A 15,957-nucleotide genomic window follows, 5' to 3' on the forward strand; every position below is an offset into this window, starting at 1 on the left:
ACTACGGCTGTCACTCACATTATGTTAGAATTGCAGCGTCTATGGCGCGTCGACCAAGAGTTGGCTGCAGAGGATTAGCCCTGCCGAGGCTGGTCCCTTGTAACATTGTTTAAGTCGGCTAGGAGAAGCAGTTTGCCTAGGCTACTTCTGCTACACGTGTTGTGCTATATGCACTGGTCCCTTCCCGAAGAAATACCGTAAGGTGGTTCCGGGGAGATGAGGGTCTGAGTCCAAGGGTCATGTCGATGCACTGTTCACCACTTGAGCAATTCTAAATGAATTGCTCAAGCACAGTGCATAGGCTGGTTTTAGCGGGTCGTCGTTGGTGCGTCATCCCCGCATTCCCTGAGTTATCTTCTCAGGGGATCTGTTTGCAGATTTCCCCCTTGTAAAAAACAAAAAAAAAAGACCTCTGAACTGCTTAGTATGTAAAGTATTTACGGAGAACCTTATGGAAGGTTCCTGGAGTGACTTTTGCTTAGATCAGCATATGAGCATTCGAGCAACTTGAGCATTGGAACGGATTTGCAACGTAAGCGTTGCGTTGTGTAACTGAAATAGGCTCGTTTTTTGGCATTACAATAATACTCCTGATGCTCAAAGGTTATTTTTTGATGGTTTAGAAACGAAGAATTTTGTATGAAGTCTGCAAGCATGTTCAAAAAGTCTATTTATATAAAATTTAATAGTGCATTTTCAATCAAACTTGATCTGAAATGAAAGTTTCAATTCTATTTTGCATGCTAGGTGGATTAGATCACATTTTTTATATAAATCATTGTTTAAATTTTATGTAAACATCAATGAAATCAGTGTTAGATGCAACTTTAGCGACCTGTAACAAAAAATTGTGACGTGCTGGAAATTTTTCTGAGAACGGCATCAGATTCAGCAGCCCTAAATGTACTAGAGACACATAATTTGATCCTTGAGACACGCACAAGTGCCATTTTTGTTACGCTGTGTAACCTAATTTTAAAAATTTTCATTCATTTGACAACTGCTTACGAGATGGAATTGAGCCCATATAAAAATTGCGATTAAGTCGGATAAACCACTCAAGTGCGCACCCAGGGTCAGCAATTAAAACGACACGTCTACGTGTCGTATGCCTACTCGACATCGTGCCATGCGGATTTCATTATCACTTAATCCGGATCACAGAGGAACGTACTTTCTCGCTTTCTTGCTCGAAGAAAGAAAAATCAATCTCGTGAGCGGCACGTGATAGGTCACTCCCGTAAAGACCTTCGCAAATATTTCATGCTCATAGGCTTAAGATAACAAATGATGTATTGTGGTCCCGGGGCATTCAAATAGAGCACCTCGCTACCGTTGACGACGACCGTGCTTTACGCGTGCGGTAGCCGGTCTCAACGCACGACATCTCGTAGGCTTTGTGCTTTCTGCTCTATTATCAAACTTGACATCAATTTCGCCTTTTTCGGAAATTTCATGCTACTGCTATCGCTACCATTCGGTGACGGCTGGAGCACTATGGGGTATTTGGACAATCTGGCTGGGCAAAAGTATTTCTAGATATTTCAGGCATTTTTTATGTTCAGGTAATAGCGAAGATAAGTAAGGGTGATGCTTACTCATATTTTTGTTCTTAAAAATAATCCTTAGTTGATCCTTAATTGTGGGGTGGCTGTTACTTACGTTTACGTGATTTTACGCAGCTAAATCGAGTAGCAAATCCAACATAGGATGAAAAACTTTGTACTCTTATTGATGATTTCTGCTCGTGGTCATAAAAAATTATAAATATTTAATATACAATGGATGTCATATGAGTTCGATAAATCTCTGTGCAACTTCGATAGCTCTGATTAATCATGGAGTAGCAACTATGAATGGACTAACTTCAAATTTCTCGTAAGGACTGTTCATTTTATAAAGTGGACAAGTTAATTCTTCCAAGTCCGGAAACTGGAAAAAAAATATATTTTGAGCCTTAGCTCTTCGTTTATTCACGGTTTACTAAAGACTGATTTACATTTTGTTCTTAACCTACGAAGTTAGTTCTGGGTTAGTCCTGGAACGTGGGAACAGTTTGGGATTGTTTATGTTGCAGTCCATTCTGGTTTTCGCTAATGGATTCTGATGACTCTGCGTGCGGGTGGTCCGTAGCATCATGGCATTGGCGACATCGGTGATCGGCGTGATTTCAATAACGGCGATTGTTTGGATTATCGAAGAAAGTGGTCTGGGATATGTCATCCATCGTCTGATGAAATCGTGGGATCGATGGACTGATGATGCAGGCCGCGCTGTTGCTAACTCCTCCCCTCTTAAGTGACTTTGTCCTCAAAGTTACATGTGGATGGTGCGGAGTGCTGTTGGAGTATCGAAAAATGTTTGAAGTTCTTTCTTTCTTTCCTCTGATAGTTCCTCTGGATTTGATGTGAGAGATTTGCTTTCTGATAATGTTGAAGATGGTGATGGCTCCAAGTCATGAATTATGATAGTCTCAGCATCTTTGTTGAATGTGACTTTGATGTCTGATTGCTGTTTCCTTCTGAAAAAATAACAGAAAACTGCTATTGAACTCGAGACAATAATTACCGTCGAAAGTCCAACGCTTCCAAATACATTGAGTTTCCATGAAAGGGAATGATTTTGCAGCTTCAAGGTTTCCAATTCTTCTCGATGATCCAATGTAAGTTTTTGTAAGTATTCCATAGGTGGTTCATCGATGATATGAATTTCGTCTACTCGTAGTCCGGTTGTTGGATAGTATGGTCTACCAGGTATGGTGATTTCATAGTTGGAGTAGAGTTCTCCGTTAATATGAAGGTTACATTGGGTAAATTGTATCAGGAATGATCCGCTTAATGGTTGGCTGGAATTAGTGCAATTCGATGTAACTTCTACGACTGCGTCATTAATAAGGATGGTTCCGTCGTTGATCCTCTTTACGAGTCCTTTAGAGTATACCTTCTCAAATGTACAGTTAGAATGTTGTCCAGTTGTTAACCTGTGAATACACTCATTAGCATGTTCGATTTGTGTATTTTCACATAGGAAGTAGTTGTTCTGTTCTTCGCAAGGTTGATCAATTTCATAGACATGTGTAGCGTTTCTAAGAATGTAATTCTTATTGAGTGAAATACGTTTCTCAGATTTGATTATTGAGTCTATGTAATCGTATTCGTATGATACAAGTGATACCTGTGGGACTTTCAGCATGTAGACAATATGAGTATTGTTCAAAATTACTTGTGCTTTTGACTGCGATAGTAATTCTTCGAAGGACGTAATTTGTACATCATGAGTTTGTAGAAATGTAGCAATTTTGTTGAAATCTCTCATTGATAGGAGTTTGCTGCTGGGTATTCCATGTTTAGCCATGAGTATAGCTTCCTCGAGTGTCTCTACTTGATTCTGTAAGGAATCCAGATTAGAAAGAACTATTAATTGGTTGATTTTAGAGTGTCCATCCCGGGACATCCCGGGACAAAAAATCCCGGGATTTTACAAATTTCGGGATTTCCCGTTTCCCGGGATTTTTTTTTCTGACATCCCGGGAATCCCGGGATTCCCGAAATGTACGTAGAATTTGATGAAAACCACTAAATTTCAATGAAAAACAATGACATTTTTCCTCACTATCAACCTTATTTGATAAAGTAGAAATGCATAATGACAAAGAGAATAAACAAGTAATCGTTTTCATGAAAAGATCAATTTACCAAGTAAGAAACACACACTTTTATTTGGCTAGTTGCAAAGTTTTAATGCTTTTCTTCTCAGCATTAGCTGTTTATTAAGCTGAGACAACAAATTTGAAAGTACACAAGTCAGTACCATCTGTAAAAAGTAGGTATTGAGAAAATTGACTGAGAAGTTTTCAATCACGTTTTCCATACAAATATAAAAAAATCCAGCAAGTTGGAACATGTTTCGATCTTTATGAAACTTTCATAATTTGTCTTTCACTCTGTTACCTTTCTAAAAAAATATAAAGATAACCTAATCATGATTCATTTTTGTGTGACACGATGCGAAAATAGGGGGGTCCGTAGCCTTGAGGTTACGCTTTCGCTTCATAAGCGGAAGGTCATGGATTCAATTCCCAGCCCCTCCAAAAAAAAATAACCCGTCCAGCCACCAGAAGACGCCGCACGGAGGACCGTGCTTAGGGGAACACATCCATCCTCCGTCAGTATCAGATGGTGACTGAGACAAACTGACCCACTTCGCAGGCAGCTAGCCTCAAACGACTCAGGAACACGGCAAAACGAACCGCAAGAGCAATGGACTATGGCTTATGGAAATCGATTGGACCAACAGCAGAGCACTCTCCTACCTGCTCGGAGTGAGAGCAAAAGAGCAGAAGAGAGTGAAAGCAGATGTAAATATAGATTAGCTAAAAATAGAACTGTATCGGTAAGGAAGATACAGATAAACTGATTCCGGCACAGTAGTGGCCACGAGCACGGAGTGCCTTAAAAAAAAAAAAAAAAAAAATCGACTTGGTGTTTTCCCTAATTTCACAAAAACAAAAAAGATTTCTCGTTAGTGCAACTGAATGATCATTAGAAGATATAATAAAAACTGATATCAACTCAATTTTGACCGAAATGCAGATGGGACTGACTTGCGATTCACGGCTATAAACTTCACTCAATAATTTTCAGTAATTAACTTTCAGCATGATCTACTATATCTTCAATGATCTTTAATCGTTTCTTTTGTTCTAAAGTTTTTATGATTTTTCTAATGTTTGAAGCAAATTACTTTAAAATTATTCATTTTTCCATTCATAAGTGTTATAGAGAATTTGATAAGATCCATAACAAACCCGTAATTAGTCAAGCTAAGTTTTGATTTTTGTTAGGCTACTTCATCAGAATAAGAAAGTGTTATCTCTAATATGATTTGCTATAATTACCATATTATTTTGAAAAGTTACATTATCTGTTTATTTCATTGAAAAAAAAAATTGTATTGTTAAATTTGTGCTTCCATTTCAACCAAAATGCTAGTTTTACTGAAAATTTTATATATCCCGGGATCCCGGGATTTCCCGGGATAAGCATAGATTTTTGTCCCGAATCCCGGGACGAGCAAAATGGCCGGGAAATGGACACTCTAGTTGATTTCAATGGAATGATTTTTGGTGCGCTCATTCTCAATTTTTAGAACTTGGTTGGTGATGTCCGTTATTTCTTGAATCCGTTTGTCGATTGCCTGATTGATGAAGATTTGTTTGTTGTTTTGAAGTATTAGCGAGTTCATCGATGAGTTGATGAGTCGAAGGTCCTCGGCGTCGGGGCTTCCTGCGATCCATTTCCATACTGTTCCGATTGTGTCCCAACGTTTCGGTCTATTGTTGAATGGTTTAATTTTGAGAAATGTTTCGTACAATTTATAATTTTTGATTTGGATTAGTTCATAAAGTGGGTTAGTAAAAGGATTATTCTGGATATCATTATTGACATTATTGATGGTGTTGCCTATTTGAATGAGGTCTATTGGGTGAACGATTCGGATATAGCCCGTCTTTACTTTAGCTTCTCCTAGTGGTACTATTGCCAAGGGATTGTTTGTTAGGTCGTGGATTTGAATTCTGGCTATTATTGGGGACACGCAGATGGCGAGTCTGAAAGAAATGGAAAAATACATATTAAATTTTATTTCTTATTTGATTTTCTGAGATTTGTTTTGTGAATTTTCCTATTGTTTGAATCAATTACATAAGTATCATGATCTTCTTTGATTACAACCATATTATATCTATTTTTTCTTTTATTATTTGTAAATGTTTTTTCGTAAGCATAAGTATTTGGTGTATATGTTTCATATTTATTTGGTACAATGTTTTCTTCTTTGGCTTTAAACAATTTTGTAATTTTTTCATTATTTTTATCTCTTTGGATGGCGAATTCGTTAAAAGGTAAGTTATCGGGATTATCTCCAGTATAAATTTGTTTTGGTGTTTGTTTCGTAAAGGAATGAATTGTGTTATTGTATTTATGAGCTGCCTGTTGGATTAATTCGTGAACTGACATATCAGGGTTAAGAGCTTTAGTACATCTGGCTATTTCTCTAATGGTCGAATGGCATCTTTCTACTTGGCCATTAGTTTCTGACCTATGAACAGGAGTTTTGAATATTTGAATGCCTAGATTTTTGATTTGCTGTTCAATGACATTTGATACAAATGAACTCTCATTGTCGATTACTATTTGCGCTGGAAGATCCCAATCATACAGAAGTTCAATAAGTACATTTTTGACATCTGCTATAGATTTGGATTTGATAGGCTTGATCTTCAAAAATTTGGAGAACTTGTCTAGGGATGTTATGAACATAAAATTTGCATTGTAAAGGAAAATATCAATATGTATTATTTCTCCTGGGTACTTAGGTATGGGAGTTTTAACTGGAATAAATTTTTGAGGTTTTCGGTCATATTTCTCCATTTTACAAATTTCACATTTGTTTACATAATTTTGAATAATTTTGTTCATGTTAATTCAGTTAATTTGGATGCGGGAAAGTGCATCAGCTACAACGTTGGATTTTCCAGGTTTGTACTGCATTTCGTAGTCATGCTCTTCTAAAAATGATTTCCAACGTTTTAACTTTGCATTGTTATTCATTGGGGATAAAGTAAAGGTTAGGGGAAGGTGATCAGTAAAGATCTTTAGTTTTGCTCCGTAAATAAAGTTTCGAAGCGTATGAAGAGCCCATACGACCGCGAGCATTTCTTTCTCATTAGTCGCATAATTCTCTTCTGTTTGAGAGAGTGTCCGGGAAATAAAAGTGATGGGTCTTTCACCATCGTGAAATTTTTGTGAAAGAACTGCACCTAGTGCTTTGTCTGAAGCATCGGTGGTCAGTATGAAGGGTAGGGTAAAATCTGGATAAGCAAGAACATCGTTAGAAGATAATATTTCTCTCAGGATTTTGAAAGCATGTTTTGCTTCGTCATTGAAAGAAATGGGAAAATTTTTGGATTGGTTCTTAGGAATCTGGCGATGGCCATCTTCCCCTCTTAAAAGTTTTGTTAAGGGTTTTGCAATTTTTGCATAATCCTTGACAAATCGCCTATAATAACCTGAAAGACCTAAAAATGCTCGTAAGTCTTTTAAGTTCTTAGGTTCTGGATAGTTGCGAATGCATTCAACTTTTTTCATATTTGGTTTTAATCCATTTTCAGACACAATGAAGCCAAGAAATTCAACTTCAGTGCGTAAAAATTCAGATTTGTCCGGTTGAATTTTAAAATTCGCTTTCCTTAGTGTTTCAAGTATAATTCTCAAGTTTTCCAAATGTTCTTCTAAAGTTTTTCCGAAAATAATGATGTCATCAATATAGACATGGCAAATTTTCCCTAAATGGTCTCTTAGGATATCATCCATTACTCTTTGAAAGATTGCTGGAGCATTCTTCAAGCCAAATGGTAAACGTACAAATTCATATTTACCATTGTTAATAGAAAAAGCTGTTTTTTCTATATCATTTTCGGCCATTGGAATTTGGTGAAATCCTGAAGCCAAATCCAAAGTCGTAAAATATTTATTGTTGCCCAAATTGGCTAAAACTGCAGAAGTATCTGGTATAGGGTACCTGTCACTAATGGTTTTTGCATTTAACTTCCTATAATCAATAACCATTCGATACTTTTTCTCATTTGAAGCGTCCAATTTTTTAGGAACGATCCAAACGGGTGAATTATATGGAGATCTTGATGCTCTAATGATTCCATCATTCAATAGCTTTTGAACTTGTTTGTTAACTTCACTTTTCAAAGCTTGTGGGTACGGGTAGGATTTGCTGTAGATAGCAGATTCATCTGTAATCCTAATTTCAGCTTTTACTCTGGTAGTGAATGGTAATTTCTCGTCAGGGGGTTGGAATAAATCTTGAAATTCTTTCAAAAGTTTATCAAGTTCGGTTTTTTCATGCTTTTCTAAATGTTCATTTCGAATTTGAATTTTGTTAACTTCTTGTAATTTGTATTGAAGCAAGGGAATCATAAATTCATTATTTAAAATTAATTTTTCATTGGAAGTGTCAATAACTGCTTTGAGTTCTTTAAGGGTGTCATGGCCTATTATAGCGTCGAAAGATTTTAATTTATCCATGTGAAAAAATTTAACTTCCAAATCAGAATAAGGCTTGAAAAATTTAGCCTTCGAAAATTTATTTATTTTTATCTCTCCACCAACGGAAGAAACTGAAAATGGAGTTTTTACGTCGTGAGAAATGATTGCAAATTTAGGATGAATATAATTTTTATTCGACCCTGTATCTATGAGTATTTTTAATGGTTGTTTGGCCTTGCCATAGTACAGAAAATATGGTAAAGCCGAATTTATTCTAAAAAATTTAATTCTGCCTGTTCTTCAATTTCTTCAGGAACAGGTTCTCTACCTTGAGCTTCCATAGTTTGCATGTACCGTTCGAAGGTCTGTGTTGGCTCAGGATAGTATTCTTCATCGTCAGATGGAACAAAATCTGATCGTTCGCTGACTGGATCTTCAACATTGGGGTTTTGGTACATTTCGGTAGTGGCATGGAAAAGTCTTGGACGTTTCAATGGGGGTTTTTGCTGATTTGAATTTTGGGGCCTATTGGAATAATTTATATTAGCGGTTCGCATAGATACATCAGTATCTAAGTGGTCCGCGCCTCTGAAGGGATTCCTCTGAGGAACTTGAGGTGGTGGATTGTAAGATTGTCTAGGAGGTGCCGGAGGAAAAGAAGGATAATGTTTAGGTGGCATCTGTGGTGGAATAAAAGGTGCTTGCCTTGGGGGGTAATAATTCGGGTGTGGATGAGCGGCTGGTCTCATCGGGATTCTAGGTATATTAGATAGTCTTGGTGGAAGGGCAGGAATTAAGTTCCTTGGTTTTGCGTGCATCTCAGGCACTTTATGACTTGTAACATTTTTTCTATATTCGATATTCTGAAACGATATACAGTATGAATAGGCATGAGCCAGTGAATCAGGCTCATAGTTTTTCAAAAACCGCCCTATGTCTCCATCCAATCCTCGTATGAAAGCATCGATTGCTTTCCGATTATAGGTATCGATCATAGCTTTCTTCGCCTCTGGGTGTGAAAATCTAGAATCGGTACATATAGAATTGGCTATTAATGATAGGATTCTATTTACCCTATCGTAATATTTATCGAAAGTGTCTCCCCTTTGTTGACTACACATTAATTGGTAGTCCAATGTTTCGAGATCCCTCTTCTCACCGTAGTAGGTGGTAAGGGTTTTTTTAATCATTTTCCAATTAATGTTAACGTTAGACGCAACGAGGGCGTCATTTGCCTCTCCCTTTATCTTACGTCTAATAGATTTACAAATTACATGGAACTTGTTTTTCTCCTCAATTGAACTCCTTGAATGGGGAGTGTACAAATTGACGAGAGTTTCAGCGTCTTGAATAAAAAAGCTGAGCTCGTTCGGGTCACCATTGAAAGAAGGCAAACCTTTCACGAGGTCAGGTATATCTTCAATAGAGTCTGGGCTTATCGGAGACCCATCGGCTCTTACAAGATATAACGGTGAATCCGAGAAATCTTCTTGATTCGGAATCGCCGTTGCCTCTAATGTTGTAATTCTTGCGGTTAATGCTCTAATCTGATCGAGCAACTGATCCATTTTTGTATTTAGTATTGATAAAATTAAAACACTCAATTAATCACACTTATATTTCTCACTTACACTTGAATCACTCACTTGATTTCACTCACTCAAGATTACGATTGATACTAATTTAAACGTGATGTACGTAGTGGTTTTTCCAGTTAGTCGATTTATACACTTATTTAAAACAAAATTTTTTTTCACTTATTTGTTGTTCACTTTTTTTTCTTTCTTAATCTGAAATAAAATTGTCGTATTAACTTTACTTACATAATAATTCCAAACATCTTCTGGGGATTCCAAGAGATTGCGGGATTTTATTGGTTGCTCCCCGTAACTCTAACGTGGGGGACGTCAAGCAATTGTGGAACGCGTGTCTGGTAGTCGAAATCCTATTACTTCCTTTGGTATACCCAACTCCGCCGAGTTCGGTAGAGACTAGTTGGGTCGGGCCAGAAAGGTGTCTTCCCTCCTTCTCAGCACGATCGCGGGATCCTTTTCACCCAGGTTGAGTGATTAGCTATCCTGGCTTACTGGTGGCGCGTTCCGTGCGGCTGCGCTGTGCGATCCGGATGGGTTTCCAAGTAGTATCAGGAAGGTGATATCCTCTATCAGATCAGCTTTCCTGGTGCGGATGGTGTCGCTTAGTGCCTGCGAAGCTCTTACGCTGCAGATCTTCTAAGTTGTCTCTAGCACTTCACACTACTTGTTAATTGCACTCACTTCTGGTCCCTATTCGGGCGCCAGTTAATTCTTCCAAGTCCGGAAACTGGAAAAAAAATATATTTTGAGCCTTAGCTCTTCGTTTATTCACGGTTTACTAAAGACTGATTTACATTTTGTTCTTAACCTACGAAGTTAGTTCTGGGTTAGTCCTGGAACGTGGGAACAGTTTGGGATTGTTTATGTTGCAGTCCATTCTGGTTTTCGCTAATGGATTCTGATGACTCTGCGTGCGGGTGGTCCGTAGCATCATGGCATTGGCGACATCGGTGATCGGCGTGATTTCAATAACGGCGATTGTCGAAGAAAGTGGTCTGGGATATGTCATCCATCGTCTGATGAAATCGTGGGATCGATGGACTGATGATGCAGGCCGCGCTGTTGCTAACTGACACCTTGTACATGCACGCGAATGGAACGCGAATTCCGAGCGGTGGACCCCATCGCCAATACTTCATTCAAGTACCACATCTACTATAGCGGTGGCGACAGAGCAGAACGTGGAGTTGACTTCATAGTGATTGGGGAGCAGATTAAGCGAATTATTCGGTGGAAACCGGTAAGCGACCGAATCTGTGTGTTGAGAATGAAGGGCAAGTTCTTCAACTACAGCCTGATCAGCATATATGCGCCAACGAACGATAAGCCCGATGACATGAAGGATGAGTTCTATGAGAGCCTGGATAAGGCCTACGGAGAGTGCCCAAAACAAGACGTCAAGATAGTCATCGGCGACGCAAATGCGCAGATCGGGAAAGAAGATTTCTTCCAACTCGTCATTGGAACGGAAAGCCTTCATTCCGTTACCAATGATAATGGCCTGCGGCTAGTTACCTTCGCTGCTGCTAGAGGGATGGCAATCAGCAGTACCTACTTCGCACGAAAGAATATCCGCAAACACACCTGGCGACACCCGAGTGGCGATGCCTGCTCCCAAATAGACCACGTGTTGGTTAATGGGCGACATTTCTCAGATGTCATGGATGTCAGGACCTTCCGAGGCCCTAATATCGACTCGGATCATTATCTCGTTGTAGCTAAAATTCGGGCGCGGTTATCCAGCGTCACGAATTCCACAACAAACAGAACGCTGCGCTTCAATATACAACGCTTGTCAACTGATGGGGTAGCTGCGCAATACCGTCAGCAACTAGACGAGCAGTTGGGAAGAATCAACTTTGCTGGAGACGTCGACAGCCTGTGGGACCCTATCCACGAAGCTGTAACAACAATGGCACGGGAAGTGATCGACACTGGTCAACGACGAAGACGAAACGACTAGTTCGATGAAGAGTGCTAGAGAGTGACAGACATGAAGAATGTCGCCAGAAGCCGTATGCTTGTGGCCGGTACCCGACAGAACAGAGAGCGGTACAGGGCAGCGAGAGCCGACGAAAAGCGAATCCACCGCAGAAAGAAAAGGCAGCACGAAGAAAGTGTGGTAGCTGAAGCTCAAGAAAGCATGAACCGGAATGATATGCGGAGATTCTATGCAACGGTCAATGGTGCGCGGCACAATACCGTACCAGTGCCCGCACAGGGGCAATGATCGAAAAGGGAATTTTCTGACCGATAAAACGGCGGTGGCTGCCAGGTGGAAGGAGCACTTTCAGCAATTGTTGAACGGTGGAAATGGAAATGTAGCGAGGAACAGGATGAACATAGATGACGACGATCAAGCTGTGGACCCACCGACCATAGGAGAGGTTAAAAAGGCTATCAGCGAGCTGAAGAACTGTAAGGCTGCTGGAAAGGACGAGATCCCGGTCAAGCTTCTCAAGCACGGAAGCGAGCAGCTTTACCAGTCGATCCACCGAGTCCTTCTGAAGGTATGGGAGGACGAAGAATTGCCCGCCGGCTGGTTGGATGGCCTCATCCGCCCTATCTACAAGAAAGGGCACAGACTGGAGTGTGCCAATTACAGAGGAATTACCCTGCTGAATTCGGTGTACAAAATTCTGTCGCGTATCCTGTTTAACAGACTGCGACCGCTCGAGGAGTCCTTCGTCGGCGAATACCAAGCTGGTTTTCGTGAGGGCCGTTCGACAACGGACCAGATTTTTAGCTTGCGAATGATCCTAGACAAATTTTGGGAGTATAACTAGAAGACTCACCATCTGTTTATTGATTTCAAGGCGGCGTACGACTCAGTGAAAAGAAATGAGCTTTGGCAGATAATGTCTGAAAATGGTTTTCCGGCGAAACTAATTAGGCTGATACGTGCTACGCTGGATGGTTCGAAATCAAGTGTTCGGATCGCAGACGAGGTGTCAACCTCGTTCGTGTCGTTAGACAGATTGAAGCAGGGAGACGCACTTTCGAATTTACTGTTCAACATTGCACTGGAGGGTGCTATTAGGAGATCTGGCGTGAAGAGAAATGGCACTATTATCACAAGGTCGCACATGCTCCTTGGCTTTGCGGACGATATAGACCTAATTGGAATTGTTCGCAGGTCAGTGGAAGAGGCCTTCGTGCCTCTGAAGAGGGAGACAGCGAGGATAGGCCTGACTATTAATTCTACCAAAACGAAGTACATGGTTGCAGGTAGAGATAGAGTCAGGCATGGTGGTGTAGCTGCTGAGGTAGTGTTTGATGGGGATGTGTTTGAAGTTGTTGAAGAATTTGTTTATCTTGGAACACTTGTGACATGTGACAACGACGATTCCCGCGAAGTGAAAAGACGTGTTGCGGCTGCGAATAGGGCCTTTTACGGACTACGTAACCAGCTTAGGTCCCGCAGCTTACAAACGGAAACAAAATTCGCCCTGTATAAAACATTGATTCTTCCGGTGGATCTCTACGGGCACGAAGCGTGGACGTTGAAAGAGTCAGACCGGAAAGCTCTCGGTGTTTTTGAGCGTAAAGTGCTGCGGACAATAGTCGGTGGGAAACTCGAAAATAGTGTGTGGTGCAGACGCATGAATCACGAGTTGTATCAAGTGTACAAAGATGCGATTATTATCAATCGTGTAAAATACGGCAGACTTCAGTGGGCTGGTCACTTAGTGCGAATGTCGGGAGAAAGAATTGCGAAAATAATATTCAGCAGGGAACCAGGTAGAGGTCGGCGGCTTCGGGGAAGACCACGTATACGCTGGCTGTACGCAGTGGAAGAGGACCTGGCGACCCTAAACGTTCGGGGCAACTGGAGAAGTTTCGCCCAAGACCGACGAAGATGGAGCTCTACAATACGCCCGGCAATGGCGTGACGCTACGCTGTAGCCATCAAGGTAAAGGTAGGTATTATTGTTTTTTTAAAGCTCTACCTTTAGTAGAATGTTAAAGGATACCAACATACAATTTGTTCATAAAAATGAGGATTTTTGTTATGCGAAAAATAATGCTTAACTTTGACGAACAGTTTTTCTTGGAAGTTTTTGGAAAAACTATTCAGTTCTCCAATCAAAAGGATTTTTTAAGATTTTATATTTTCATAACATTGTAGAATAATAGTTGAACGATGCACAGAAAACCGATTACGATTTTATTAATAAATAAAAAAGATATAGCAAAAACAAAGTGTCCACTTTATAAAATAAACAGTCCTTTAATGAAAGTGTTAATCGAAAAAATATTTGGTAGGCGTAAAAGTCATCATCATCACGTACAACCTGTACCAAATATTTTTTTTCGAAAATGGTTCCCAATTTTGAGAAATAATTCGTTAGATGCTTTTCGCCATACAAATATTTTTCGCGTTACCTTTTCGCAATTTTTCGTGCATGGACACTAGCGCATGTGCGTTACTATGTGGTGAGTAGCGAATCAGGTTATGCATGTAACCCATTGTTCGGTCATGCTCATGTTCAATATACAATGGATGTCGTTTGTTTGCATATTCTGCAAATTTTTTTGTCATTAGCAATTTCATTATGGTTAGAATCATTATCGACCTAAAGCTAAAGCTAAGCTAAAACTCATATTTTCTTTAAACCACGATTTCGAGGTGATGTAGCGGTAACAAACACTCAATATGAGAAAACTGAGTGTGAGTTTATAAGTCAAAAGCAGTACATTATTTCAAAATCTGAGCGAATTTTAAAATGAACTTTTGGCCAGTTAGTTTCACCAACTATCTCTCAGTGCAGTGTGTCCCAAAAAGTGTATCGAACACCTAAATATGACACCGTACCTGCTCGAATTTTTGCGTTTGCTTCAGCCTCTGGGGAGGGCACGACATAAACCACTCTCCATCGGAGAAAAAGGGGCGCAGGTCTATCCATTTGCCACCACACTACATCACAATCGGTTAAAATACTTATGTCAAAACTATATCATAATTACTTTATGATTTCTAACATATTTCTCTTGTCAGCGATGATTGATTACTCTCGGTTTTCGAAGCAGAGAGTGCGCGTGATCCACAGGACTGGAAATATATTCGCACCCTCCCAGGTCTCATAGCGGCAAATACACTGGTCCCGCAATTGTGAATCATTTCTGAAAGCTTTTTTTTTCAAATGGGCAAAATTAACATCATCGAGAAATCGACCATCGAAACACAGAATTTAGTACTATACCATTTAATTCCACTAGAGTTTGTATCCTTCGACATATACGCGTATTCCGATCTCAACTGTAAGGCCGTCTTCAGTGTCGTGTACTAGAGTTGACTCTAGTACACGACACTGAATATATTGAGGTCGGAATTCGCGCATCTACCAAAAGATGCGATTCTGTTTGTATGTGAATGTTTTGTGATAATTGTGATTATAATTTTGTATTTCAAAATCAGCTGATTTATAATTTGTGGGTGATTCAACAGTGTGGGGTAGCTGTAGATGGAGAACAAGAAAGTGTGACCGCGCTCTATTTGTAGCGAATCGATCCGATCCCTTGGAGTTTGATGGTGGGGCACACCCGTTGAAGAAACGAAAAAGTCGATGATAATGGATCTTATCGTAATTGATCTGCTGAATGATGGCCAGGGTGCGGATCGATAGCTGGGAGCGGTTTTTGGGGTTACGAGGGCACATTCCACAGCTCAAATGAAACGCATCTAAGGAAAGTGGCCAGTGACAACTGTTTTGTGAGTTCCGTTTAGTTTAATGAAAGTTTGGTGAAATAAACATTTAGTCAAATGGACATTCGTTCGAATAGATAATGGGTGATATTAGTTTTGTCTGATTAACGTTGAGAATGACATTTAGTATCTAATACAGTTTGAATTGAATAATTTAATACCGACATGAGACAAACAATATCTTTGAAGGTCACTTCTTTTTTCGTTCTTTAACTGAACAAGGTTGAACCAAAAATAAAATGAAGGGAAAATTTCTGAATACACAACTTCCTTTCAAAAAAGTGGGTTTTAAACTGTTACTATACATGACAAAAATGGAAGAATTTACATTTCTTCAGAATGCTCACTTTCTTCCAAATGAAATGGTGAAATGGTTTATGTCGATAATTGCATCATAATGAGCCTCTAGCCCAGGCTATTTGATTCAAGTGAGGAAAGGAAGATAGCAAACAGCTTGTATGCGAAAATTGGACATTTGTTTAACCCGTATGAGTGAAAGCAAAAATACTAAAACCCTTATCACTCAGCGAATACTTAACGGATTCAAATAATTTTTTGTCAGTATACTGGTCCACATATCTAGTTTCTAAAAGTG

This window comes from Aedes aegypti, chromosome 3 (assembly GCF_002204515.2).
Source record: "Aedes aegypti strain LVP_AGWG chromosome 3, AaegL5.0 Primary Assembly, whole genome shotgun sequence".
NCBI classification, from domain to species: Eukaryota; Metazoa; Arthropoda; class Insecta; order Diptera; family Culicidae; genus Aedes; species Aedes aegypti.